This window comes from Pleuronectes platessa, chromosome 11 (assembly GCF_947347685.1).
Source record: "Pleuronectes platessa chromosome 11, fPlePla1.1, whole genome shotgun sequence".
NCBI classification, from domain to species: Eukaryota; Metazoa; Chordata; class Actinopteri; order Pleuronectiformes; family Pleuronectidae; genus Pleuronectes; species Pleuronectes platessa.
The window spans coordinates 25153389-25174142 of NC_070636.1; the positions used below are offsets into that span (position 1 = coordinate 25153389).

The following is a 20754-nucleotide window of genomic DNA, read 5'->3' on the forward strand; positions in this document are numbered from 1 at the left end:
AGTGTTTGCTTTTCTACAAGGTAAGAACAGAGTGCACCGTTCCCAGCGGCACTGCAATGCTAGGTCGATGCGTGGAGAGAAGGGAGCAAGCTCCAAATTTCTGCTCCTCTTGCCAAAAATTTGCTTAATATGTAGTCCTCATATAGAGGACATATCAGATATTAAACTGATAAGAACAGATACTACACTTGATCTTAGCCAAAAGGCCGAGAAGCGATAATCCACAAGTGTTGGATGTCCACGCCAAGCTCTTGGCGCAATTCTCCCTTGCTGTGGTACCCCGTTTGTAGGTGTGCATAACAATGGCTGCTGCTCATCACCTCCGCCTAAGCTCTCCTTTGTGGACACTTGATTTCTGACCTAGACAATTCTTTGACTTTTCACAATTTCATAAGGCTCAGCCATAAAGCAAAGCCTGCCAAAAATAGATTCAACTCATGTTTGTTCCTCTCCACGGAAGTCTTTAGTAAAAGGCGAAAGACTTGTGCGTTATGAAGAGAAACCAGAGTCAGCATGGCCCTCTGTTCGAGAGCAGCGGAGGAGCCTCTCGGTCACAGTCACCACCTACTTGGTGGGCCTCTCTTTGCTTTCCGCATGTCAGATTCTAGTATACAACATTCCCACCACGCCCCCATCTGCCAACCAAAATTATACAAGTCTTTATTTGCTCCTGCCCTGACTAGTGATTGGCTTTTAAGCCTTTTTAAGCGATACATCCCTGAACCACTTACATTGGGTCCAAAAAGCTGACTCTGCTCTCTCACCAAGTCTCCCAGATGATCTTGAGTGAAAACCAGTTTCAGTTTTTGACAAACGCTTCTGATTCAATTTGGAATCCAGTTGAAGCTCATTGTGACCCCGTGCAGAGTCATGCATGATCACTTCACAAGGCAGTGAGTCATCAGAGCGGTTTCGCACACTTGTCAAACTCTGCCAGGCCATTCCCTCAGTTTCATTGACCCAGTGTAGAATTCACCTTTAAAACTCCACAATTGTTTGCTTTTCTACAAGGTAAGAACAGAGTGCACCGTTCCCAGCGGCACTGCAATGCTAGGTCGATGCGTGGAGAGAAGGGAGCAAGCTCCAAATTTCTGCTCCTCTTGCCAAAAATCTGCTTAATATGTAGTCCTCATATAGAGGACATATCAGATATTAAACTGATAAGAACAGATACTACACTTGATCTTAGCCAAAAGGCCGAGAAGCGATAATCCACAAGTGTTGGATGTCCACGCCAAGCTCTTGGCGCAAATGTCCCTTGCTGTGGTACCCCGTTTTTAGGTGTGCATAACAATGGCTGCTGCTCATCACCTCCGCCTAAGCTCTCCTTTGTGGACACTTGATTTCTGACCTAGACAATTCTTTGACTTTTCACAATTTCATAAGGCTCAGCCATAAAGCAAAGCCTGCCAAAAATAGATTCAACTCATGTTTGTTCCTCTCCACGGAAGTCTTTAGTAAAAGGCGAAAGACTTGTGCGTTATGAAGAGAAACCAGAGTCAGCATGGCCCTCTGTTCGAGAGCAGCGGAGGAGCCTCTCGGTCACAGTCACCACGTATGCGGTGGGCCTCTCTTTGCTTTCCGCAAGTCAGATTCTAGTATACAACATTCCCACCACGCCCCCATCTGACAAACAAAATTATACAAGTCTTTATTTGCTCCTGCCCTGACTAGTGATTGGCTTTTAAGCCTTTTTAAGCGATACATCCCTGAACCACTTACATTGGGTCCAAAAAGCTGACTCTGCTTTCTCACCAAGTCTCCCAGAGGATCTTGAGTGAAAACCAGTTTCAGTTTTTGACAAACGCTTCTGATTCAATTTGGAATCCAGTTGAAGCTCATTGTGACCCCGTGCAGAGTCATGCATGATCATTTCACAAGGCAGTGAGTCATCAGAGCGGTTTCGCACACTTGTCAAACTCTGCCAGGCCATTCCCTCAGTTTCATTGACCCAGTGTAGAATTCACCTTTAAAACTCCACAATTGTTTGAGTGTTTGCTTTTCTACAAGGTAAGAACAGAGTGCACCGTTCCCAGCGGCTCTGCAATGCTAGGTCGATGCATGGAGAGAAGGGAGCAAGCTCCAAATTTCTGCTCCTCTTGCCAAAAATCTGCTTAATATGTAGTCCTCATATAGAGGACATATCAGATATTAAACTGATAAGAACAGATACTACACTTGATCTTAGCCAAAAGGCCGAGAAGCGATAATCCACAAGTGTTGGATGTCCACGCCAAGCTCTTGGCGCAAATCTCCCTTGCTGTGGTACCCCGTTTGTAGGTGTGCATAACAATGGCTGCTGCTCATCACCTCCGCCTAAGCTCTCCTTTGTGGACACTTGATTTCTGACCTAGACAATTCTTTGACTTTTCACAATTTCATAAGGCTCAGCCATAAAGCAAAGCCTGCCAAAAATAGATTCAACTCATGTTTGTTCCTCTCCACGGAAGTCTTTAGTAAAAGGCGAAAGACTTGTGCGTTATGAAGAGAAACCAGAGTCAGCATGGCCCTCTGTTCGAGAGCAGCGGAGGAGCCTCTCGGTCACAGTCACCACCTACGCGGTGGGCCTCTCTTTGCTTTCCGCATGTCAGATTCTAGTATACAACATTCCCACCACGCCCCCATCTGCCAACCAAAATTATACAAGTCTTTATTTGCTCCTGCCCTGACTAGTGATTGGCTTTTAAGCCTTTTTAAGCGATACATCCCTGAACCACTTACATTGGGTCCAAAAAGCTGACTCTGCTTTCTCACCAAGTCTCCCAGAGGATCTTGAGTGAAAACCAGTTTCAGTTTTTGACAAACGCTTCTGATTCAATTTGGAATCCAGTTGAAGCTCATTGTGACCCCGTGCAGAGTCATGCATGATCACTTCACAAGGCAGTGAGTCATCAGAGTGGTTTCGCACACTTGTCAAACTCTGCCAGGCCATTCCCTCAGTTTCATTGACCCAGTGTAGAATTGACCTTTAAAACTCCACAATTGTTTGAGTGTTTGCTTTTCTACAAGGTAAGAACAGAGTGCACCGTTCCCAGCGGCACTGCAATGCTAGGTCGATGCGTGGAGAGAAGGGAGCAAGCTCCAAATTTCTGCTCCTCTTGCCAAAAATCTGCTTAATATGTAGTCCTCATATAGAGGACATATCAGATATTAAACTGATAAGAACAGATACTACACTTGATCTTAGCCAAAAGGCCGAGAAGCGATAATCCACAAGTGTTGGATGTCCACGCCAAGCTCTTGGCGCAATTCTCCCTTGCTGTGGTACCCCGTTTGTAGGTGTGCATAACAATGGCTGCTGCTCATCACCTCCGCCTAAGCTCTCCTTTGTGGACACTTGATTTCTGACCTAGACAATTCTTTGACTTTTCACAATTTCATAAGGCTCAGCCATAAAGCAAAGCCTGCCAAAAATAGATTCAACTCATGTTTGTTCCTCTCCACGGAAGTCTTTAGTAAAAGGCGAAAGACTTGTGCGTTATGAAGAGAAACCAGAGTCAGCATGGCCCTCTGTTCGAGAGCAGCGGAGGAGCCTCTCGGTCACAGTCACCACCTACTTGGTGGGCCTCTCTTTGCTTTCCGCATGTCAGATTCTAGTATACAACATTCCCACCACGCCCCCATCTGCCAACCAAAATTATACAAGTCTTTATTTGCTCCTGCCCTGACTAGTGATTGGCTTTTAAGCCTTTTTAAGCGATACATCCCTGAACCACTTACATTGGGTCCAAAAAGCTGACTCTGCTCTCTCACCAAGTCTCCCAGAGGATCTTGAGTGAAAACCAGTTTCAGTTTTTGACAAACGCTTCTGATTCAATTTGGAATCCAGTTGAAGCTCATTGTGACCCCGTGCAGAGTCATGCATGATCACTTCACAAGGCAGTGAGTCATCAGAGCGGTTTCGCACACTTGTCAAACTCTGCCAGGCCATTCCCTCAGTTTCATTGACCCAGTGTAGAATTCACCTTTAAAACTCCACAATTGTTTGAGTGTTTGCTTTTCTACAAGGTAAGAACAGAGTGCACCGTTCCCAGCGGCACTGCAATGCTAGGTCGATGCGTGGAGAGAAGGGAGCAAGCTCCAAATTTCTGCTCCTCTTGCCAAAAATCTGCTTAATATGTAGTCCTCATATAGAGGACATATCAGATATTAAACTGATAAGAACAGATACTACACTTGATCTTAGCCAAAAGGCCGAGAAGCGATAATCCACAAGTGTTGGATGTCCACGCCAAGCTCTTGGCGCAAATGTCCCTTGCTGTGGTACCCCGTTTTTAGGTGTGCATAACAATGGCTGCTGCTCATCACCTCCGCCTAAGCTCTCCTTTGTGGACACTTGATTTCTGACCTAGACAATTCTTTGACTTTTCACAATTTCATAAGGCTCAGCCATAAAGCAAAGCCTGCCAAAAATAGATTCAACTCATGTTTGTTCCTCTCCACGGAAGTCTTTAGTAAAAGGCGAAAGACTTGTGCGTTATGAAGAGAAACCAGAGTCAGCATGGCCCTCTGTTCGAGAGCAGCGGAGGAGCCTCTCGGTCACAGTCACCACGTATGCGGTGGGCCTCTCTTTGCTTTCCGCAAGTCAGATTCTAGTATACAACATTCCCACCACGCCCCCATCTGCCAACCAAAATTATACAAGTCTTTATTTGCTCCTGCCCTGACTAGTGATTGGCTTTTAAGCCTTTTTAAGCGATACATCCCTGAACCACTTACATTGGGTCCAAAAAGCTGACTCTGCTTTCTCACCAAGTCTCCCAGAGGATCTTGAGTGAAAACCAGTTTCAGTTTTTGACAAACGCTTCTGATTCAATTTGGAATCCAGTTGAAGCTCATTGTGACCCCGTGCAGAGTCATGCATGATCACTTCACAAGGCAGTGAGTCATCAGAGCGGTTTTGCACACTTGTCAAACTCTGCCAGGCCATTCCCTCAGTTTCATTGACCCAGTGTAGAATTCACCTTTAAAACTCCACAATTGTTTGAGTGTTTGCTTTTCTACAAGGTAAGAACAGAGTGCACCGTTCCCAGCGGCACTGCAATGCTAGGTCGATGCGTGGAGAGAAGGGAGCAAGCTCCAAATTTCTGCTCCTCTTGCCAAAAATCTGCTTAATATGTAGTCCTCATATAGAGGACATATCAGATATTAAACTGATAAGAACAGATACTACACTTGATCTTAGCCAAAAGGCCGAGAAGCGATAATCCACAAGTGTTGGATGTCCACGCCAAGCTCTTGGCGCAATTCTCCCTTGCTGTGGTACCCCGTTTGTAGGTGTGCATAACAATGGCTGCTGCTCATCACCTCCGCCTAAGCTCTCCTTTGTGGACACTTGATTTCTGACCTAGACAATTCTTTGACTTTTCACAATTTCATAAGGCTCAGCCATAAAGCAAAGCCTGCCAAAAATAGATTCAACTCATGTTTGTTCCTCTCCACGGAAGTCTTTAGTAAAAGGCGAAAGACTTGTGCGTTATGAAGAGAAACCAGAGTCAGCATGGCCCTCTGTTCGAGAGCAGCGGAGGAGCCTCTCGGTCACAGTCACCACGTATGCGGTGGGCCTCTCTTTGCTTTCCGCAAGTCAGATTCTAGTATACAACATTCCCACCACGCCCCCATCTGCCAAACAAAATTATACAAGTCTTTATTTGCTCCTGCCCTGACTAGTGATTGGCTTTTAAGCCTTTTTAAGCGATACATCCCTGAACCACTTACATTGGGTCCAAAAAGATGACTCTGCTCTCTCACCAAGTCTCCCAGATGATCTTGAGTGAAAACCAGTTTCAGTTTTTGACAAACGCTTCTGATTCAATTTGGAATCCAGTTGAAGCTCATTGTGACCCCGTGCAGAGTCATGCATGATCATTTCACAAGGCAGTGAGTCATCAGAGCGGTTTCGCACACTTGTCAAACTCTGCCAGGCCATTCCCTCAGTTTCATTGACCCAGTGTAGAATTCACCTTTAAAACTCCACAATTGTTTGAGTGTTTGCTTTTCTACAAGGTAAGAACAGAGTGCACCGTTCACAGCGGCACTGCAATGCTAGGTCGATGCGTGGAGAGAAGGGAGCAAGCTCCAAATTTCTGCTCCTCTTGCCAAAAATCTGCTTAATATGTAGTCCTCATATAGAGGACATATCAGATATTAAACTGATAAGAACAGATACTACACTTGATCTTAGCCAAAAGGCCGAGAAGCGATAATCCACAAGTGTTGGATGTCCACGCCAAGCTCTTGGCGCAAATCTCCCTTGCTGTGGTACCCCGTTTGTAGGTGTGCATAACAATGGCTGCTGCTCATCACCTCCGCCTAAGCTCTCCTTTGTGGACACTTGATTTCTGACCTAGACAATTCTTTGACTTTTCACAATTTCATAAGGCTCAGCCATAAAGCAAAGCCTGCCAAAAATAGATTCAACTCATGTTTGTTCCTCTCCACGGAAGTCTTTAGTAAAAGGCGAAAGACTTGTGCGTTATGAAGAGAAACCAGAGTCAGCATGGCCCTCTGTTCGAGAGCAGCGGAGGAGCCTCTCGGTCACAGTCACCACCTACGCGGTGGGCCTCTCTTTGCTTTCCGCATGTCAGATTCTAGTATACAACATTCCCACCACGCCCCCATCTGCCAACCAAAATTATACAAGTCTTTATTTGCTCCTGCCCTGACTAGTGATTGGCTTTTAAGCCTTTTTAAGCGATACATCCCTGAACCACTTACATTGGGTCCAAAAAGCTGACTCTGCTTTCTCACCAAGTCTCCCAGAGGATCTTGAGTGAAAACCAGTTTCAGTTTTTGACAAACGCTTCTGATTCAATTTGGAATCCAGTTGAAGCTCATTGTGACCCCGTGCAGAGTCATGCATGATCACTTCACAAGGCAGTGAGTCATCAGAGTGGTTTCGCACACTTGTCAAACTCTGCCAGGCCATTCCCTCAGTTTCATTGACCCAGTGTAGAATTGACCTTTAAAACTCCACAATTGTTTGAGTGTTTGCTTTTCTACAAGGTAAGAACAGAGTGCACCGTTCCCAGCGGCACTGCAATGCTAGGTCGATGCGTGGAGAGAAGGGAGCAAGCTCCAAATTTCTGCTCCTCTTGCCAAAAATCTGCTTAATATGTAGTCCTCATATAGAGGACATATCAGATATTAAACTGATAAGAACAGATACTACACTTGATCTTAGCCAAAAGGCCGAGAAGCGATAATCCACAAGTGTTGGATGTCCACGCCAAGCTCTTGGCGCAATTCTCCCTTGCTGTGGTACCCCGTTTGTAGGTGTGCATAACAATGGCTGCTGCTCATCACCTCCGCCTAAGCTCTCCTTTGTGGACACTTGATTTCTGACCTAGACAATTCTTTGACTTTTCACAATTTCATAAGGCTCAGCCATAAAGCAAAGCCTGCCAAAAATAGATTCAACTCATGTTTGTTCCTCTCCACGGAAGTCTTTAGTAAAAGGCGAAAGACTTGTGCGTTATGAAGAGAAACCAGAGTCAGCATGGCCCTCTGTTCGAGAGCAGCGGAGGAGCCTCTCGGTCACAGTCACCACCTACTTGGTGGGCCTCTCTTTGCTTTCCGCATGTCAGATTCTAGTATACAACATTCCCACCACGCCCCCATCTGCCAACCAAAATTATACAAGTCTTTATTTGCTCCTGCCCTGACTAGTGATTGGCTTTTAAGCCTTTTTAAGCGATACATCCCTGAACCACTTACATTGGGTCCAAAAAGCTGACTCTGCTCTCTCACCAAGTCTCCCAGAGGATCTTGAGTGAAAACCAGTTTCAGTTTTTGACAAACGCTTCTGATTCAATTTGGAATCCAGTTGAAGCTCATTGTGACCCCGTGCAGAGTCATGCATGATCACTTCACAAGGCAGTGAGTCATCAGAGCGGTTTCGCACACTTGTCAAACTCTGCCAGGCCATTCCCTCAGTTTCATTGACCCAGTGTAGAATTCACCTTTAAAACTCCACAATTGTTTGAGTGTTTGCTTTTCTACAAGGTAAGAACAGAGTGCACCGTTCCCAGCGGCACTGCAATGCTAGGTCGATGCGTGGAGAGAAGGGAGCAAGCTCCAAATTTCTGCTCCTCTTGCCAAAAATCTGCTTAATATGTAGTCCTCATATAGAGGACATATCAGATATTAAACTGATAAGAACAGATACTACACTTGATCTTAGCCAAAAGGCCGAGAAGCGATAATCCACAAGTGTTGGATGTCCACGCCAAGCTCTTGGCGCAAATCTCCCTTGCTGTGGTACCCCGTTTGTAGGTGTGCATAACAATGGCTGCTGCTCATCACCTCCGCCTAAGCTCTCCTTTGTGGACACTTGATTTCTGACCTAGACAATTCTTTAACTTTTCACAATTTCATAAGGCTCAGCCATAAAGCAAAGCCTGCCAAAAATAGATTCAACTCATGTGTGTTCCTCTCCACGGAAGTCTTTAGTAAAAGGCGAAAGACTTGTGCGTAATGAAGAGAAACCAGAGTCAGCATGGCCCTCTGTTCGAGAGCAGCGGAGGAGCCTCTCGGTCACAGTCACCACCTACGCGGTGGGCCTCTCTTTGCTTTCCGCATGTCAGATTCTAGTATACAACATTCCCACCACGCCCCCATCTGCCAACAAAAATTATACAAGTCTTTATTTGCTCCTGCCCTGACTAGTGATTGGCTTTTAAGCCTTTTTAAGCGATACATCCCTGAACCACTTACATTGGGTCCAAAAAGCTGACTCTGCTTTCTCACCAAGTCTCCCAGAGGATCTTGAGTGAAAACCAGTTTCAGTTTTTGACAAACGCTTCTGATTCAATTTGGAATCCAGTTGAAGCTCATTGTGACCCCGTGCAGAGTCATGCATGATCACTTCACAAGGCAGTGAGTCATCAGAGCGGTTTTGCACACTTGTCAAACTCTGCCAGGCCATTCCCTCAGTTTCATTGACCCAGTGTAGAATTCACCTTTAAAACTCCACAATTGTTTGAGTGTTTGCTTTTCTACAAGGTAAGAACAGAGTGCACCGTTCCCAGCGGCACTGCAATGCTAGGTCGATGCGTAGAGAGAAGGGAGCAAGCTCCAAATTTCTGCTCCTCTTGCCAAAAATCTGCTTAATATGTAGTCCTCATATAGAGGACATATCAGATATTAAACTGATAAGAACAGATACTACACTTGATCTTAGCCAAAAGGCAGAGAAGCGATAATCCACAAGTGTTGGATGTCCACGCCAAGCTCTTGGCGCAAATCTCCCTTGCTGTGGTACCCCGTTTGTAGGTGTGCATAACAATGGCTGCTGCTCATCACCTCCGCCTAAGCTCTCCTTTGTGGACACTTGATTTCTGACCTAGACAATTCTTTGACTTTTCACAATTTCATAAGGCTCAGCCATAAAGCAAAGCCTGCCAAAAATAGATTCAACTCATGTTTGTTCCTCTCCACGGAAGTCTTTAGTAAAAGGCGAAAGACTTGTGCGTTATGAAGAGAAACCAGAGTCAGCATGGCCCTCTGTTCGAGAGCAGCGGAGGAGCCTCTCGGTCACAGTCACCACCTACGCGGTGGGCCTCTCTTTGCTTTCCGCATGTCAGATTCTAGTATACAACATTCCCACCACGCCCCCATCTGCCAACCAAAATTATACAAGTCTTTATTTGCTCCTGCCCTGACTAGTGATTGGCTTTTAAGCCTTTTTAAGCGATACATCCCTGAACCACTTACATTGGGTCCAAAAAGCTGACTCTGCTTTCTCACCAAGTCTCCCAGAGGATCTTGAGTGAAAACCAGTTTCAGTTTTTGACAAACGCTTCTGATTCAATTTGGAATCCAGTTGAAGCTCATTGTGACCCCGTGCAGAGTCATGCATGATCACTTCACAAGGCAGTGAGTCATCAGAGCGGTTTTGCACACTTGTCAAACTCTGCCAGGCCATTCCCTCAGTTTCATTGACCCAGTGTAGAATTCACCTTTAAAACTCCACAATTGTTTGAGTGTTTGCTTTTCTACAAGGTAAGAACAGAGTGCACCGTTCCCAGCGGCACTGCAATGCTAGGTCGATGCGTGGAGAGAAGGGAGCAAGCTCCAAATTTCTGCTCCTCTTGCCAAAAATCTGCTTAATATGTAGTCCTCATATAGAGAACATATCAGATATTAAACTGATAAGAACAGATACTACACTTGATCTTAGCCAAAAGGCAGAGAAGCGATAATCCACAAGTGTTGGATGTCCACGCCAAGCTCTTGGCGCAAATCTCCCTTGCTGTGGTACCCCGTTTGTAGGTGTGCATAACAATGGCTGCTGCTCATCACCTCCGCCTAAGCTCTCCTTTGTGGACACTTGATTTCTGACCTAGACAATTCTTTGACTTTTCACAATTTCATAAGGCTCAGCCATAAAGCAAAGCCTGCCAAAAATAGATTCAACTCATGTTTGTTCCTCTCCACGGAAGTCTTTAGTAAAAGGCGAAAGACTTGTGCGTTATGAAGAGAAACCAGAGTCAGCATGGCCCTCTGTTCGAGAGCAGCGGAGGAGCCTCTCGGTCACAGTCACCACCTACGCGGTGGGCCTCTCTTTGCTTTCCGCATGTCAGATTCTAGTATACAACATTCCCACCACGCCCCCATCTGCCAACCAAAATTATACAAGTCTTTATTTGCTCCTGCCCTGACTAGTGATTGGCTTTTAAGCCTTTTTAAGCGATACATCCCTGAACCACTTACATTGGGTCCAAAAAGCTGACTCTGCTTTCTCACCAAGTCTCCCAGAGGATCTTGAGTGAAAACCAGTTTCAGTTTTTGACAAACGCTTCTGATTCAATTTGGAATCCAGTTGAAGCTCATTGTGACCCCGTGCAGAGTCATGCATGATCACTTCACAAGGCAGTGAGTCATCAGAGTGGTTTCGCACACTTGTCAAACTCTGCCAGGCCATTCCCTCAGTTTCATTGACCCAGTGTAGAATTGACCTTTAAAACTCCACAATTGTTTGAGTGTTTGCTTTTCTACAAGGTAAGAACAGAGTGCACCGTTCCCAGCGGCACTGCAATGCTAGGTCGATGCGTGGAGAGAAGGGAGCAAGCTCCAAATTTCTGCTCCTCTTGCCAAAAATCTGCTTAATATGTAGTCCTCATATAGAGGACATATCAGATATTAAACTGATAAGAACAGATACTACACTTGATCTTAGCCAAAAGGCCGAGAAGCGATAATCCACAAGTGTTGGATGTCCACGCCAAGCTCTTGGCGCAATTCTCCCTTGCTGTGGTACCCCGTTTGTAGGTGTGCATAACAATGGCTGCTGCTCATCACCTCCGCCTAAGCTCTCCTTTGTGGACACTTGATTTCTGACCTAGACAATTCTTTGACTTTTCACAATTTCATAAGGCTCAGCCATAAAGCAAAGCCTGCCAAAAATAGATTCAACTCATGTTTGTTCCTCTCCACGGAAGTCTTTAGTAAAAGGCGAAAGACTTGTGCGTTATGAAGAGAAACCAGAGTCAGCATGGCCCTCTGTTCGAGAGCAGCGGAGGAGCCTCTCGGTCACAGTCACCACCTACTTGGTGGGCCTCTCTTTGCTTTCCGCATGTCAGATTCTAGTATACAACATTCCCACCACGCCCCCATCTGCCAACCAAAATTATACAAGTCTTTATTTGCTCCTGCCCTGACTAGTGATTGGCTTTTAAGCCTTTTTAAGCGATACATCCCTGAACCACTTACATTGGGTCCAAAAAGCTGACTCTGCTCTCTCACCAAGTCTCCCAGAGGATCTTGAGTGAAAACCAGTTTCAGTTTTTGACAAACGCTTCTGATTCAATTTGGAATCCAGTTGAAGCTCATTGTGACCCCGTGCAGAGTCATGCATGATCATTTCACAAGGCAGTGAGTCATCAGAGCGGTTTCGCACACTTGTCAAACTCTGCCAGGCCATTCCCTCAGTTTCATTGACCCAGTGTAGAATTCACCTTTAAAACTCCACAATTGTTTGAGTGTTTGCTTTTCTACAAGGTAAGAACAGAGTGCACCGTTCCCAGCGGCACTGCAATGCTAGGTCGATGCGTGGAGAGAAGGGAGCAAGCTCCAAATTTCTGCTCCTCTTGCCAAAAATCTGCTTAATATGTAGTCCTCATATAGAGGACATATCAGATATTAAACTGATAAGAACAGATACTACACTTGATCTTAGCCAAAAGGCCGAGAAGCGATAATCCACAAGTGTTGGATGTCCACGCCAAGCTCTTGGCGCAATTCTCCCTTGCTGTGGTACCCCGTTTGTAGGTGTGCATAACAATGGCTGCTGCTCATCACCTCCGCCTATGCTCTCCTTTGTGGACACTTGATTTCTGACCTAGACAATTCTTTGACTTTTCACAATTTCATAAGGCTCAGCCATAAAGCAAAGCCTGCCAAAAATAGATTCAACTCATGTTTGTTCCTCTCCACGGAAGTCTTTAGTAAAAGGCGAAAGACTTGTGCGTTATGAAGAGAAACCAGAGTCAGCATGGCCCTCTGTTCGAGAGCAGCGGAGGAGCCTCTCGGTCACAGTCACCACCTACTTGGTGGGCCTCTCTTTGCTTTCCGCATGTCAGATTCTAGTATACAACATTCCCACCACGCCCCCATCTGCCAACCAAAATTATACAAGTCTTTATTTGCTCCTGCCCTGACTAGTGATTGGCTTTTAAGCCTTTTTAAGCGATACATCCCTGAACCACTTACATTGGGTCCAAAAAGCTGACTCTGCTCTCTCACCAAGTCTCCCAGAGGATCTTGAGTGAAAACCAGTTTCAGTTTTTGACAAACGCTTCTGATTCAATTTGGAATCCAGTTGAAGCTCATTGTGACCCCGTGCAGAGTCATGCATGATCACTTCACAAGGCAGTGAGTCATCAGAGCGGTTTCGCACACTTGTCAAACTCTGCCAGGCCATTCCCTCAGTTTCATTGACCCAGTGTAGAATTGACCTTTAAAACTCCACAATTGTTTGAGTGTTTGCTTTTCTACAAGGTAAGAACAGAGTGCACCGTTCCCAGCGGCACTGCAATGCTAGGTCGATGCGTGGAGAGAAGGGAGCAAGCTCCAAATTTCTGCTCGTCTTGCCAAAAATCTGCTTAATATGTAGTCCTCATATAGAGGACATATCAGATATTGAACTGATAAGAACAGACACTACACTTGATCTTAGCCAAAAGGCCGAGAAGCAATAATCCACAAGTGTTGGATGTCCACGCCAAGCTCTTGGCGCAAATCTCCCTTGCTGTGGTACCCCGTTTGTAGGTGTGCATAACAATGGCTGCTGCTCATCACCTCCGCCTAAGCTCTCCTTTGTGGACACTTGATTTCTGACCTAGACAATTCTTTGACTTTTCACAATTTCATAAGGCTCAGCCATAAAGCAAAGCCTGCCAAAAATAGATTCAACTCATGTGTGTTCCTCTCCACGGAAGTCTTTAGTAAAAGGCGAAAGACTTGTACGTTATGAAGAGAAACCAGAGTCAGCATGGCCCTCTATTCGAGAGCAGCGGAGGAGCCTCTCGGTCACAGTCACCACCTACGCGGTGGGCCTCTCTTTGCTTTCCGCATGTCAGATTCTAGTATACAACATTCCCACCACGCCCCCATCTGCCAACCAAAATTATACAAGTCTTTATTTGCTCCTGCCCTGACTAGTGATTGGCTTTTAAGCCTTTTTAAGCGATACATCCCTGAACCTCTTACATTGGGTCCAAAAAGCTGACTCTGCTTTCTCACCAAGTCTCCCAGAGGATCTTGAGTGAAAACCAGTTTCAGTTTTTGACAAACGCTTCTGATTCAATTTGGAATCCAGTTGAAGCTCATTGTGACCCCGTGCAGAGTCATGCATGATCATTTCACAAGGCAGTGAGTCATCAGAGCGGTTTCGCACACTTGTCAAACTCTGCCAGGCCATTCCCTCAGTTTCATTGACCCAGTGTAGAATTCACCTTTAAAACTCCACAATTGTTTGAGTGTTTGCTTTTCTACAAGGTAAGAACAGAGTGCACCGTTCCCAGCGGCACTGCAATGCTAGGTCGATGCGTGGAGAGAAGGGAGCAAGCTCCAAATTTCTGCTCCTCTTGCCAAAAATCTGCTTAATATGTAGTCCTCATATAGAGGACATATCAGATATTAAACTGATAAGAACAGATACTACACTTGATCTTAGCCAAAAGGCCGAGAAGCGATAATCCACAAGTGTTGGATGTCCACGCCAAGCTCTTGGCGCAAATGTCCCTTGCTGTGGTACCCCGTTTTTAGGTGTGCATAACAATGGCTGCTGCTCATCACCTCCGCCTAAGCTCTCCTTTGTGGACACTTGATTTCTGACCTAGACAATTCTTTGACTTTTCACAATTTCATAAGGCTCAGCCATAAAGCAAAGCCTGCCAAAAATAGATTCAACTCATGTTTGTTCCTCTCCACGGAAGTCTTTAGTAAAAGGCGAAAGACTTGTGCGTTATGAAGAGAAACCAGAGTCAGCATGGCCCTCTGTTCGAGAGCAGCGGAGGAGCCTCTCGGTCACAGTCACCACGTATGCGGTGGGCCTCTCTTTGCTTTCCGCAAGTCAGATTCTAGTATACAACATTCCCACCACGCCCCCATCTGCCAAACAAAATTATACAAGTCTTTATTTGCTCCTGCCCTGACTAGTGATTGGCTTTTATGCCTTTTTAAGCGATACATCCCTGAACCACTTACATTGGGTCCAAAAAGCTGACTCTGCTTTCTCACCAAGTCTCCCAGAGGATCTTGAGTGAAAACCAGTTTCAGTTTTTGACAAACGCTTCTGATTCAATTTGGAATCCAGTTGAAGCTCATTGTGACCCCGTGCAGAGTCATACATGATCATTTCACAAGGCAGTGAGTCATCAGAGCGGTTTCGCACACTTGTCAAACTCTGCCAGGCCATTCCCTCAGTTTCATTGACCCAGTGTAGAATTCACCTTTAAAACTCCACAATTGTTTGAGTGTTTGCTTTTCTACAAGGTAAGAACAGAGTGCACCGTTCCCAGCAGCACTGCAATGCTAGGTCGATGCATGGAGAGAAGGGAGCAAGCTCCAAATTTCTGCTCCTCTTGCCAAAAATCTGCTTAATATGTAGTCCTCATATAGAGGACATATCAGATATTAAACTGATAAGAACAGATACTACACTTGATCTTAGCCAAAAGGCCGAGAAGCGATAATCCACAAGTGTTGGATGTCCACGCCAAGCTCTTGGCGCAAATCTCCCTTGCTGTGGTACCCCGTTTGTAGGTGTGCATAACAATGGCTGCTGCTCATCACCTCCGCCTAAGCTCTCCTTTGTGGACACTTGATTTCTGACCTAGACAATTCTTTGACTTTTCACAATTTCATAAGGCTCAGCCATAAAGCAAAGCCTGCCAAAAATAGATTCAACTCATGTTTGTTCCTCTCCACGGAAGTCTTTAGTAAAAGGCGAAAGACTTGTGCGTTATGAAGAGAAACCAGAGTCAGCATGGCCCTCTGTTCGAGAGCAGCGGAGGAGCCTCTCGGTCACAGTCACCACCTACGCGGTGGGCCTCTCTTTGCTTTCCGCATGTCAGATTCTAGTATACAACATTCCCACCACGCCCCCATCTGCCAACCAAAATTATACAAGTCTTTATTTGCTCCTGCCCTGACTAGTGATTGGCTTTTAAGCCTTTTTAAGCGATACATCCCTGAACCACTTACATTGGGTCCAAAAAGCTGACTCTGCTTTCTCACCAAGTCTCCCAGAGGATCTTGAGTGAAAACCAGTTTCAGTTTTTGACAAACGCTTCTGATTCAATTTGGAATCCAGTTGAAGCTCATTGTGACCCCGTGCAGAGTCATGCATGATCACTTCACAAGGCAGTGAGTCATCAGAGTGGTTTCGCACACTTGTCAAACTCTGCCAGGCCATTCCCTCAGTTTCATTGACCCAGTGTAGAATTGACCTTTAAAACTCCACAATTGTTTGAGTGTTTGCTTTTCTACAAGGTAAGAACAGAGTGCACCGTTCCCAGCGGCACTGCAATGCTAGGTCGATGCGTGGAGAGAAGGGAGCAAGCTCCAAATTTCTGCTCCTCTTGCCAAAAATCTGCTTAATATGTAGTCCTCATATAGAGGACATATCAGATATTAAACTGATAAGAACAGATACTACACTTGATCTTAGCCAAAAGGCCGAGAAGCGATAATCCACAAGTGTTGGATGTCCACGCCAAGCTCTTGGCGCAAATGTCCCTTGCTGTGGTACCCCGTTTTTAGGTGTGCATAACAATGGCTGCTGCTCATCACCTCCGCCTAAGCTCTCCTTTGTGGACACTTGATTTCTGACCTAGACAATTCTTTGACTTTTCACAATTTCATAAGGCTCAGCCATAAAGCAAAGCCTGCCAAAAATAGATTCAACTCATGTTTGTTCCTCTCCACGGAAGTCTTTAGTAAAAGGCGAAAGACTTGTGCGTTATGAAGAGAAACCAGAGTCAGCATGGCCCTCTGTTCGAGAGCAGCGGAGGAGCCTCTCGGTCACAGTCACCACGTATGCGGTGGGCCTCTCTTTGCTTTCCGCAAGTCAGATTCTAGTATACAACATTCCCACCACGCCCCCATCTGCCAAACAAAATTATACAAGTCTTTATTTGCTCCTGCCCTGACTAGTGATTGGCTTTTAAGCCTTTTTAAGCGATACATCCCTGAACCACTTACATTGGGTCCAAAAAGCTGACTCTGCTTTCTCACCAAGTCTCCCAGAGGATCTTGAGTGAAAACCAGTTTCAGTTTTTGACAAACGCTTCTGATTCAATTTGGAATCCAGTTGAAGCTCATTGTGACCCCGTGCAGAGTCATGCATGATCACTTCACAAGGCAGTGAGTCATCAGAGCGGTTTTGCACACTTGTCAAACTCTGCCAGGCCATTCCCTCAGTTTCATTGACCCAGTGTAGAATTCACCTTTAAAACTCCACAATTGTTTGAGTGTTTGCTTTTCTACAAGGTAAGAACAGAGTGCACCGTTCCCAGCGGCACTGCAATGCTAGGTCGATGCGTGGAGAGAAGGGAGCAAGCTCCAAATTTCTGCTCCTCTTGCCAAAAATCTGCTTAATATGTAGTCCTCATATAGAGGACATATCAGATATTAAACTGATAAGAACAGATACTACACTTGATCTTAGCCAAAAGGCAGAGAAGCGATAATCCACAAGTGTTGGATGTCCACGCCAAGCTCTTGGCGCAAATCTCCCTTGCTGTGGTACCCCGTTTGTAGGTGTGCATAACAATGGCTGCTGCTCATCACCTCCGCCTAAGCTCTCCTTTGTGGACACTTGATTTCTGACCTAGACAATTCTTTGACTTTTCACAATTTCATAAGGCTCAGCCATAAAGCAAAGCCTGCCAAAAATAGATTCAACTCATGTTTGTTCCTCTCCACGGAAGTCTTTAGTAAAAGGCGAAAGACTTGTGCGTTATGAAGAGAAACCAGAGTCAGCATGGCCCTCTGTTCGAGAGCAGCGGAGGAGCCTCTCGGTCACAGTCACCACCTACGCGGTGGGCCTCTCTTTGCTTTCCGCATGTCAGATTCTAGTATACAACATTCCCACCACGCCCCCATCTGCCAACCAAAATTATACAAGTCTTTATTTGCTCCTGCCCTGACTAGTGATTGGCTTTTAAGCCTTTTTAAGCGATACATCCCTGAACCACTTACATTGGGTCCAAAAAGCTGACTCTGCTTTCTCACCAAGTCTCCCAGAGGATCTTGAGTGAAAACCAGTTTCAGTTTTTGACAAACGCTTCTGATTCAATTTGGAATCCAGTTGAAGCTCATTGTGACCCCGTGCAGAGTCATGCATGATCACTTCACAAGGCAGTGAGTCATCAGAGTGGTTTCGCACACTTGTCAAACTCTGCCAGGCCATTCCCTCAGTTTCATTGACCCAGTGTAGAATTGACCTTTAAAACTCCACAATTGTTTGAGTGTTTGCTTTTCTACAAGGTAAGAACAGAGTGCACCGTTCCCAGCGGCACTGCAATGCTAGGTCGATGCGTGGAGAGAAGGGAGCAAGCTCCAAATTTCTGCTCCTCTTGCCAAAAATCTGCTTAATATGTAGTCCTCATATAGAGGACATATCAGATATTAAACTGATAAGAACAGATACTACACTTGATCTTAGCCAAAAGGCCGAGAAGCGATAATCAACAAGTGTTGGATGTCCACGCCAAGCTCTTGGCGCAATTCTCCCTTGCTGTGGTACCCCGTTTGTAGGTGTGCATAACAATGGCTGCTGCTCATCACCTCCGCCTAAGCTCTCCTTTGTGGACACTTGATTTCTGACCTAGACAATTCTTTGACTTTTCACAATTTCATAAGGCTCAGCCATAAAGCAAAGCCTGCCAAAAATAGATTCAACTCATGTTTGTTCCTCTCCACGGAAGTCTTTAGTAAAAGGCGAAAGACTTGTGCGTTATGAAGAGAAACCAGAGTCAGCATGGCCCTCTGTTCGAGAGCAGCGGAGGAGCCTCTCGGTCACAGTCACCACCTACTTGGTGGGCCTCTCTTTGCTTTCCGCATGTCAGATTCTAGTATACAACATTCCCACCACGCCCCCATCTGCCAACCAAAATTATACAAGTCTTTATTTGCTCCTGCCCTGACTAGTGATTGGCTTTTAAGCCTTTTTAAGCGATACATCCCTGAACCACTTACATTGGGTCCAAAAAGCTGACTCTGCTCTCTCACCAAGTCTCCCAGAGGATCTTGAGTGAAAACCAGTTTCAGTTTTTGACAAACGCTTCTGATTCAATTTGGAATCCAGTTGAAGCTCATTGTGACCCCGTGCAGAGTCATGCATGATCATTTCACAAGGCAGTGAGTCATCAGAGCGGTTTCGCACACTTGTCAAACTCTGCCAGGCCATTCCCTCAGTTTCATTGACCCAGTGTAGAATTCACCTTTAAAACTCCACAATTGTTTGAGTGTTTGCTTTTCTACAAGGTAAGAACAGAGTGCACCGTTCCCAGCGGCACTGCAATGCTAGGTCGATGCGTGGAGAGAAGGGAGCAAGCTCCAAATTTCTGCTCCTCTTGCCAAAAATCTGCTTAATATGTAGTCCTCATATAGAGGACATATCAGATATTAAACTGATAAGAACAGATACTACACTTGATCTTAGCCAAAAGGCCGAGAAGCGATAATCCACAAGTGTTGGATGTCCACGCCAAGCTCTTGGCGCAATTCTCCCTTGCTGTGGTACCCCGTTTGTAGGTGTGCATAACAATGGCTGCTGCTCATCACCTCCGCCTATGCTCTCCTTTGTGGACACTTGATTTCTGACCTAGACAATTCTTTGACTTTTCACAATTTCATAAGGCTCAGCCATAAAGCAAAGCCTGCCAAAAATAGATTCAACTCATGTTTGTTCCTCTCCACGGAAGTCTTTAGTAAAAGGCGAAAGACTTGTGCGTTATGAAGAGAAACCAGAGTCAGCATGGCCCTCTGTTCGAGAGCAGCGGAGGAGCCTCTCGGTCACAGTCACCACCTACTTGGTGGGCCTCTCTTTGCTTTCCGCATGTCAGATTCTAGTATACAACATTCCCACCACGCCCCCATCTGCCAACCAAAATTATACAAGTCTTTATTTGCTCCTGCCCTGACTAGTGATTGGCTTTTAAGCCTTTTTAAGCGATACATCCCTGAACCACTTACATTGGGTCCAAAAAGCTGACTCTGCTCTCTCACCAAGTCTCCCAGAGGATCTTGAGTGAAAACCAGTTTCAGTTTTTGACAAACGCTTCTGATTCAATTTGGAATCCAGTTGAAGCTCATTGTGACCCCGTGCAGAGTCATGCATGATCACTTCACAAGGCAGTGAGTCATCAGAGCGGTTTCGCACACTTGTCAAAATCTGCCAGGCCATTCCCTCAGTTTCATTGACCCAGTGTAGAATTGACCTTTAAAACTCCACAATTGTTTGAGTGTTTGCTTTTCTACAAGGTAAGAACAGAGTGCACCGTTCCCAGCGGCACTGCAATGCTAGGTCGATGCGTGGAGAGAAGGGAGCAAGCTCCAAATTTCTGCTCGTCTTGCCAAAAATCTGCTTAATATGTAGTCCTCATATAGAGGACATATCAGATATTGAACTGATAAGAACAGACACTACACTTGATCTTAGCCAAAAGGCCGAGAAGCAATAATCCACAAGTGTTGGATGTCCACGCCAAGCTCTTGGCGCAAATCTCCCTTGCTGTGGTACCCCGTTTGTAGGTGTGCATAACAATGGCTGCTGCTCATCACCTCCGCCTAAGCTCTCCTTTGTGGACACTTGATTTCTGACCTAGACAATTCTTTGACTTTTCACAATTTCATAAGGCTCAGCCATAAAGCAAAGCCTGCCAAAAATAGATTCAACTCATGTGTGTTCCTCTCCACGGAAGTCTTTAGTAAAAGGCGAAAGACTTGTACGTTATGAAGAGAAACCAGAGTCAGCATGGCCCTCTATTCGAGAGCAGCGGAGGAGCCTCTCGGTCACAGTCACCACCTACGCGGTGGGCCTCTCTTTGCTTTCCGCATGTCAGATTCTAGTATACAACATTCCCACCACGCCCCCATCTGCCAACCAAAATTATACAAGTCTTTATTTGCTCCTGCCCTGACTAGTGATTGGCTTTTAAGCCTTTTTAAGCGATACATCCCTGAACCTCTTACATTGGGTCCAAAAAGCTGACTCTGCTTTCTCACCAAGTCTCCCAGAGGATC

General features: G+C 45.6%; 42 non-coding genes across 42 annotated transcripts; all 42 read right to left on the minus strand.

The window, feature by feature from the left end:
* Positions 1 to 26: 26 nt before the first annotated feature.
* On the minus strand, positions 27 to 218 carry LOC128452854 (U2 spliceosomal RNA). The gene has a single exon (XR_008341335.1). It is a non-coding gene; the product is annotated as a U2 spliceosomal RNA (small nuclear RNA).
* Positions 219 to 398: 180 nt separating this feature from the next.
* On the minus strand, positions 399 to 511 carry LOC128452334 (U5 spliceosomal RNA). Its single transcript, XR_008340832.1, has one exon. It is a non-coding gene; the product is annotated as a U5 spliceosomal RNA (small nuclear RNA).
* A 506-nt stretch (positions 512 to 1017) lies between these two features.
* LOC128452970 (U2 spliceosomal RNA) lies at positions 1018 to 1209 on the minus strand. The gene has a single exon (XR_008341446.1). It is a non-coding gene; the product is annotated as a U2 spliceosomal RNA (small nuclear RNA).
* Positions 1210 to 1389: 180 nt separating this feature from the next.
* Positions 1390 to 1502, minus strand: LOC128452238 (U5 spliceosomal RNA). The gene has a single exon (XR_008340739.1). It is a non-coding gene; the product is annotated as a U5 spliceosomal RNA (small nuclear RNA).
* Positions 1503 to 2016: 514 nt separating this feature from the next.
* LOC128451848 (U2 spliceosomal RNA) lies at positions 2017 to 2208 on the minus strand. The gene has a single exon (XR_008340374.1). It is a non-coding gene; the product is annotated as a U2 spliceosomal RNA (small nuclear RNA).
* A 180-nt stretch (positions 2209 to 2388) lies between these two features.
* On the minus strand, positions 2389 to 2501 carry LOC128452239 (U5 spliceosomal RNA). Its single transcript, XR_008340740.1, has one exon. It is a non-coding gene; the product is annotated as a U5 spliceosomal RNA (small nuclear RNA).
* Positions 2502 to 3015: 514 nt separating this feature from the next.
* Positions 3016 to 3207, minus strand: LOC128452971 (U2 spliceosomal RNA). Its single transcript, XR_008341447.1, has one exon. It is a non-coding gene; the product is annotated as a U2 spliceosomal RNA (small nuclear RNA).
* A 180-nt stretch (positions 3208 to 3387) lies between these two features.
* LOC128452240 (U5 spliceosomal RNA) lies at positions 3388 to 3500 on the minus strand. Its single transcript, XR_008340741.1, has one exon. It is a non-coding gene; the product is annotated as a U5 spliceosomal RNA (small nuclear RNA).
* Positions 3501 to 4014: 514 nt separating this feature from the next.
* Positions 4015 to 4206, minus strand: LOC128452972 (U2 spliceosomal RNA). Its single transcript, XR_008341448.1, has one exon. It is a non-coding gene; the product is annotated as a U2 spliceosomal RNA (small nuclear RNA).
* A 180-nt stretch (positions 4207 to 4386) lies between these two features.
* Positions 4387 to 4499, minus strand: LOC128452241 (U5 spliceosomal RNA). Its single transcript, XR_008340742.1, has one exon. It is a non-coding gene; the product is annotated as a U5 spliceosomal RNA (small nuclear RNA).
* Positions 4500 to 5013: 514 nt separating this feature from the next.
* LOC128452973 (U2 spliceosomal RNA) lies at positions 5014 to 5205 on the minus strand. The gene has a single exon (XR_008341449.1). It is a non-coding gene; the product is annotated as a U2 spliceosomal RNA (small nuclear RNA).
* A 180-nt stretch (positions 5206 to 5385) lies between these two features.
* LOC128452242 (U5 spliceosomal RNA) lies at positions 5386 to 5498 on the minus strand. The gene has a single exon (XR_008340743.1). It is a non-coding gene; the product is annotated as a U5 spliceosomal RNA (small nuclear RNA).
* Positions 5499 to 6012: 514 nt separating this feature from the next.
* LOC128451863 (U2 spliceosomal RNA) lies at positions 6013 to 6204 on the minus strand. The gene has a single exon (XR_008340389.1). It is a non-coding gene; the product is annotated as a U2 spliceosomal RNA (small nuclear RNA).
* Positions 6205 to 6384: 180 nt separating this feature from the next.
* On the minus strand, positions 6385 to 6497 carry LOC128452243 (U5 spliceosomal RNA). The gene has a single exon (XR_008340744.1). It is a non-coding gene; the product is annotated as a U5 spliceosomal RNA (small nuclear RNA).
* A 514-nt stretch (positions 6498 to 7011) lies between these two features.
* On the minus strand, positions 7012 to 7203 carry LOC128452974 (U2 spliceosomal RNA). The gene has a single exon (XR_008341450.1). It is a non-coding gene; the product is annotated as a U2 spliceosomal RNA (small nuclear RNA).
* Positions 7204 to 7383: 180 nt separating this feature from the next.
* Positions 7384 to 7496, minus strand: LOC128452244 (U5 spliceosomal RNA). The gene has a single exon (XR_008340745.1). It is a non-coding gene; the product is annotated as a U5 spliceosomal RNA (small nuclear RNA).
* Positions 7497 to 8010: 514 nt separating this feature from the next.
* LOC128452975 (U2 spliceosomal RNA) lies at positions 8011 to 8202 on the minus strand. Its single transcript, XR_008341451.1, has one exon. It is a non-coding gene; the product is annotated as a U2 spliceosomal RNA (small nuclear RNA).
* A 180-nt stretch (positions 8203 to 8382) lies between these two features.
* LOC128452502 (U5 spliceosomal RNA) lies at positions 8383 to 8495 on the minus strand. The gene has a single exon (XR_008340996.1). It is a non-coding gene; the product is annotated as a U5 spliceosomal RNA (small nuclear RNA).
* A 514-nt stretch (positions 8496 to 9009) lies between these two features.
* Positions 9010 to 9201, minus strand: LOC128451895 (U2 spliceosomal RNA). The gene has a single exon (XR_008340418.1). It is a non-coding gene; the product is annotated as a U2 spliceosomal RNA (small nuclear RNA).
* Positions 9202 to 9381: 180 nt separating this feature from the next.
* On the minus strand, positions 9382 to 9494 carry LOC128452247 (U5 spliceosomal RNA). The gene has a single exon (XR_008340747.1). It is a non-coding gene; the product is annotated as a U5 spliceosomal RNA (small nuclear RNA).
* Positions 9495 to 10008: 514 nt separating this feature from the next.
* On the minus strand, positions 10009 to 10200 carry LOC128451857 (U2 spliceosomal RNA). Its single transcript, XR_008340383.1, has one exon. It is a non-coding gene; the product is annotated as a U2 spliceosomal RNA (small nuclear RNA).
* A 180-nt stretch (positions 10201 to 10380) lies between these two features.
* Positions 10381 to 10493, minus strand: LOC128452248 (U5 spliceosomal RNA). Its single transcript, XR_008340748.1, has one exon. It is a non-coding gene; the product is annotated as a U5 spliceosomal RNA (small nuclear RNA).
* Positions 10494 to 11007: 514 nt separating this feature from the next.
* On the minus strand, positions 11008 to 11199 carry LOC128452977 (U2 spliceosomal RNA). Its single transcript, XR_008341453.1, has one exon. It is a non-coding gene; the product is annotated as a U2 spliceosomal RNA (small nuclear RNA).
* Positions 11200 to 11379: 180 nt separating this feature from the next.
* LOC128452249 (U5 spliceosomal RNA) lies at positions 11380 to 11492 on the minus strand. The gene has a single exon (XR_008340749.1). It is a non-coding gene; the product is annotated as a U5 spliceosomal RNA (small nuclear RNA).
* Positions 11493 to 12006: 514 nt separating this feature from the next.
* Positions 12007 to 12198, minus strand: LOC128452979 (U2 spliceosomal RNA). Its single transcript, XR_008341454.1, has one exon. It is a non-coding gene; the product is annotated as a U2 spliceosomal RNA (small nuclear RNA).
* A 180-nt stretch (positions 12199 to 12378) lies between these two features.
* Positions 12379 to 12491, minus strand: LOC128452250 (U5 spliceosomal RNA). The gene has a single exon (XR_008340750.1). It is a non-coding gene; the product is annotated as a U5 spliceosomal RNA (small nuclear RNA).
* A 514-nt stretch (positions 12492 to 13005) lies between these two features.
* LOC128451958 (U2 spliceosomal RNA) lies at positions 13006 to 13197 on the minus strand. Its single transcript, XR_008340478.1, has one exon. It is a non-coding gene; the product is annotated as a U2 spliceosomal RNA (small nuclear RNA).
* A 180-nt stretch (positions 13198 to 13377) lies between these two features.
* On the minus strand, positions 13378 to 13490 carry LOC128452344 (U5 spliceosomal RNA). Its single transcript, XR_008340841.1, has one exon. It is a non-coding gene; the product is annotated as a U5 spliceosomal RNA (small nuclear RNA).
* Positions 13491 to 14004: 514 nt separating this feature from the next.
* On the minus strand, positions 14005 to 14196 carry LOC128452980 (U2 spliceosomal RNA). The gene has a single exon (XR_008341455.1). It is a non-coding gene; the product is annotated as a U2 spliceosomal RNA (small nuclear RNA).
* A 180-nt stretch (positions 14197 to 14376) lies between these two features.
* Positions 14377 to 14489, minus strand: LOC128452251 (U5 spliceosomal RNA). Its single transcript, XR_008340751.1, has one exon. It is a non-coding gene; the product is annotated as a U5 spliceosomal RNA (small nuclear RNA).
* Positions 14490 to 15003: 514 nt separating this feature from the next.
* LOC128451797 (U2 spliceosomal RNA) lies at positions 15004 to 15195 on the minus strand. Its single transcript, XR_008340327.1, has one exon. It is a non-coding gene; the product is annotated as a U2 spliceosomal RNA (small nuclear RNA).
* A 180-nt stretch (positions 15196 to 15375) lies between these two features.
* LOC128452252 (U5 spliceosomal RNA) lies at positions 15376 to 15488 on the minus strand. The gene has a single exon (XR_008340752.1). It is a non-coding gene; the product is annotated as a U5 spliceosomal RNA (small nuclear RNA).
* A 514-nt stretch (positions 15489 to 16002) lies between these two features.
* LOC128452981 (U2 spliceosomal RNA) lies at positions 16003 to 16194 on the minus strand. The gene has a single exon (XR_008341456.1). It is a non-coding gene; the product is annotated as a U2 spliceosomal RNA (small nuclear RNA).
* A 180-nt stretch (positions 16195 to 16374) lies between these two features.
* Positions 16375 to 16487, minus strand: LOC128452253 (U5 spliceosomal RNA). Its single transcript, XR_008340753.1, has one exon. It is a non-coding gene; the product is annotated as a U5 spliceosomal RNA (small nuclear RNA).
* Positions 16488 to 17001: 514 nt separating this feature from the next.
* On the minus strand, positions 17002 to 17193 carry LOC128451807 (U2 spliceosomal RNA). Its single transcript, XR_008340336.1, has one exon. It is a non-coding gene; the product is annotated as a U2 spliceosomal RNA (small nuclear RNA).
* Positions 17194 to 17373: 180 nt separating this feature from the next.
* Positions 17374 to 17486, minus strand: LOC128452254 (U5 spliceosomal RNA). Its single transcript, XR_008340754.1, has one exon. It is a non-coding gene; the product is annotated as a U5 spliceosomal RNA (small nuclear RNA).
* Positions 17487 to 18000: 514 nt separating this feature from the next.
* LOC128452982 (U2 spliceosomal RNA) lies at positions 18001 to 18192 on the minus strand. The gene has a single exon (XR_008341457.1). It is a non-coding gene; the product is annotated as a U2 spliceosomal RNA (small nuclear RNA).
* A 180-nt stretch (positions 18193 to 18372) lies between these two features.
* On the minus strand, positions 18373 to 18485 carry LOC128452255 (U5 spliceosomal RNA). The gene has a single exon (XR_008340755.1). It is a non-coding gene; the product is annotated as a U5 spliceosomal RNA (small nuclear RNA).
* A 514-nt stretch (positions 18486 to 18999) lies between these two features.
* Positions 19000 to 19191, minus strand: LOC128451583 (U2 spliceosomal RNA). The gene has a single exon (XR_008340126.1). It is a non-coding gene; the product is annotated as a U2 spliceosomal RNA (small nuclear RNA).
* Positions 19192 to 19371: 180 nt separating this feature from the next.
* LOC128452256 (U5 spliceosomal RNA) lies at positions 19372 to 19484 on the minus strand. The gene has a single exon (XR_008340756.1). It is a non-coding gene; the product is annotated as a U5 spliceosomal RNA (small nuclear RNA).
* Positions 19485 to 19998: 514 nt separating this feature from the next.
* LOC128451959 (U2 spliceosomal RNA) lies at positions 19999 to 20190 on the minus strand. Its single transcript, XR_008340479.1, has one exon. It is a non-coding gene; the product is annotated as a U2 spliceosomal RNA (small nuclear RNA).
* A 180-nt stretch (positions 20191 to 20370) lies between these two features.
* Positions 20371 to 20483, minus strand: LOC128452346 (U5 spliceosomal RNA). Its single transcript, XR_008340843.1, has one exon. It is a non-coding gene; the product is annotated as a U5 spliceosomal RNA (small nuclear RNA).
* Positions 20484 to 20754: the final 271 nt, after the last annotated feature.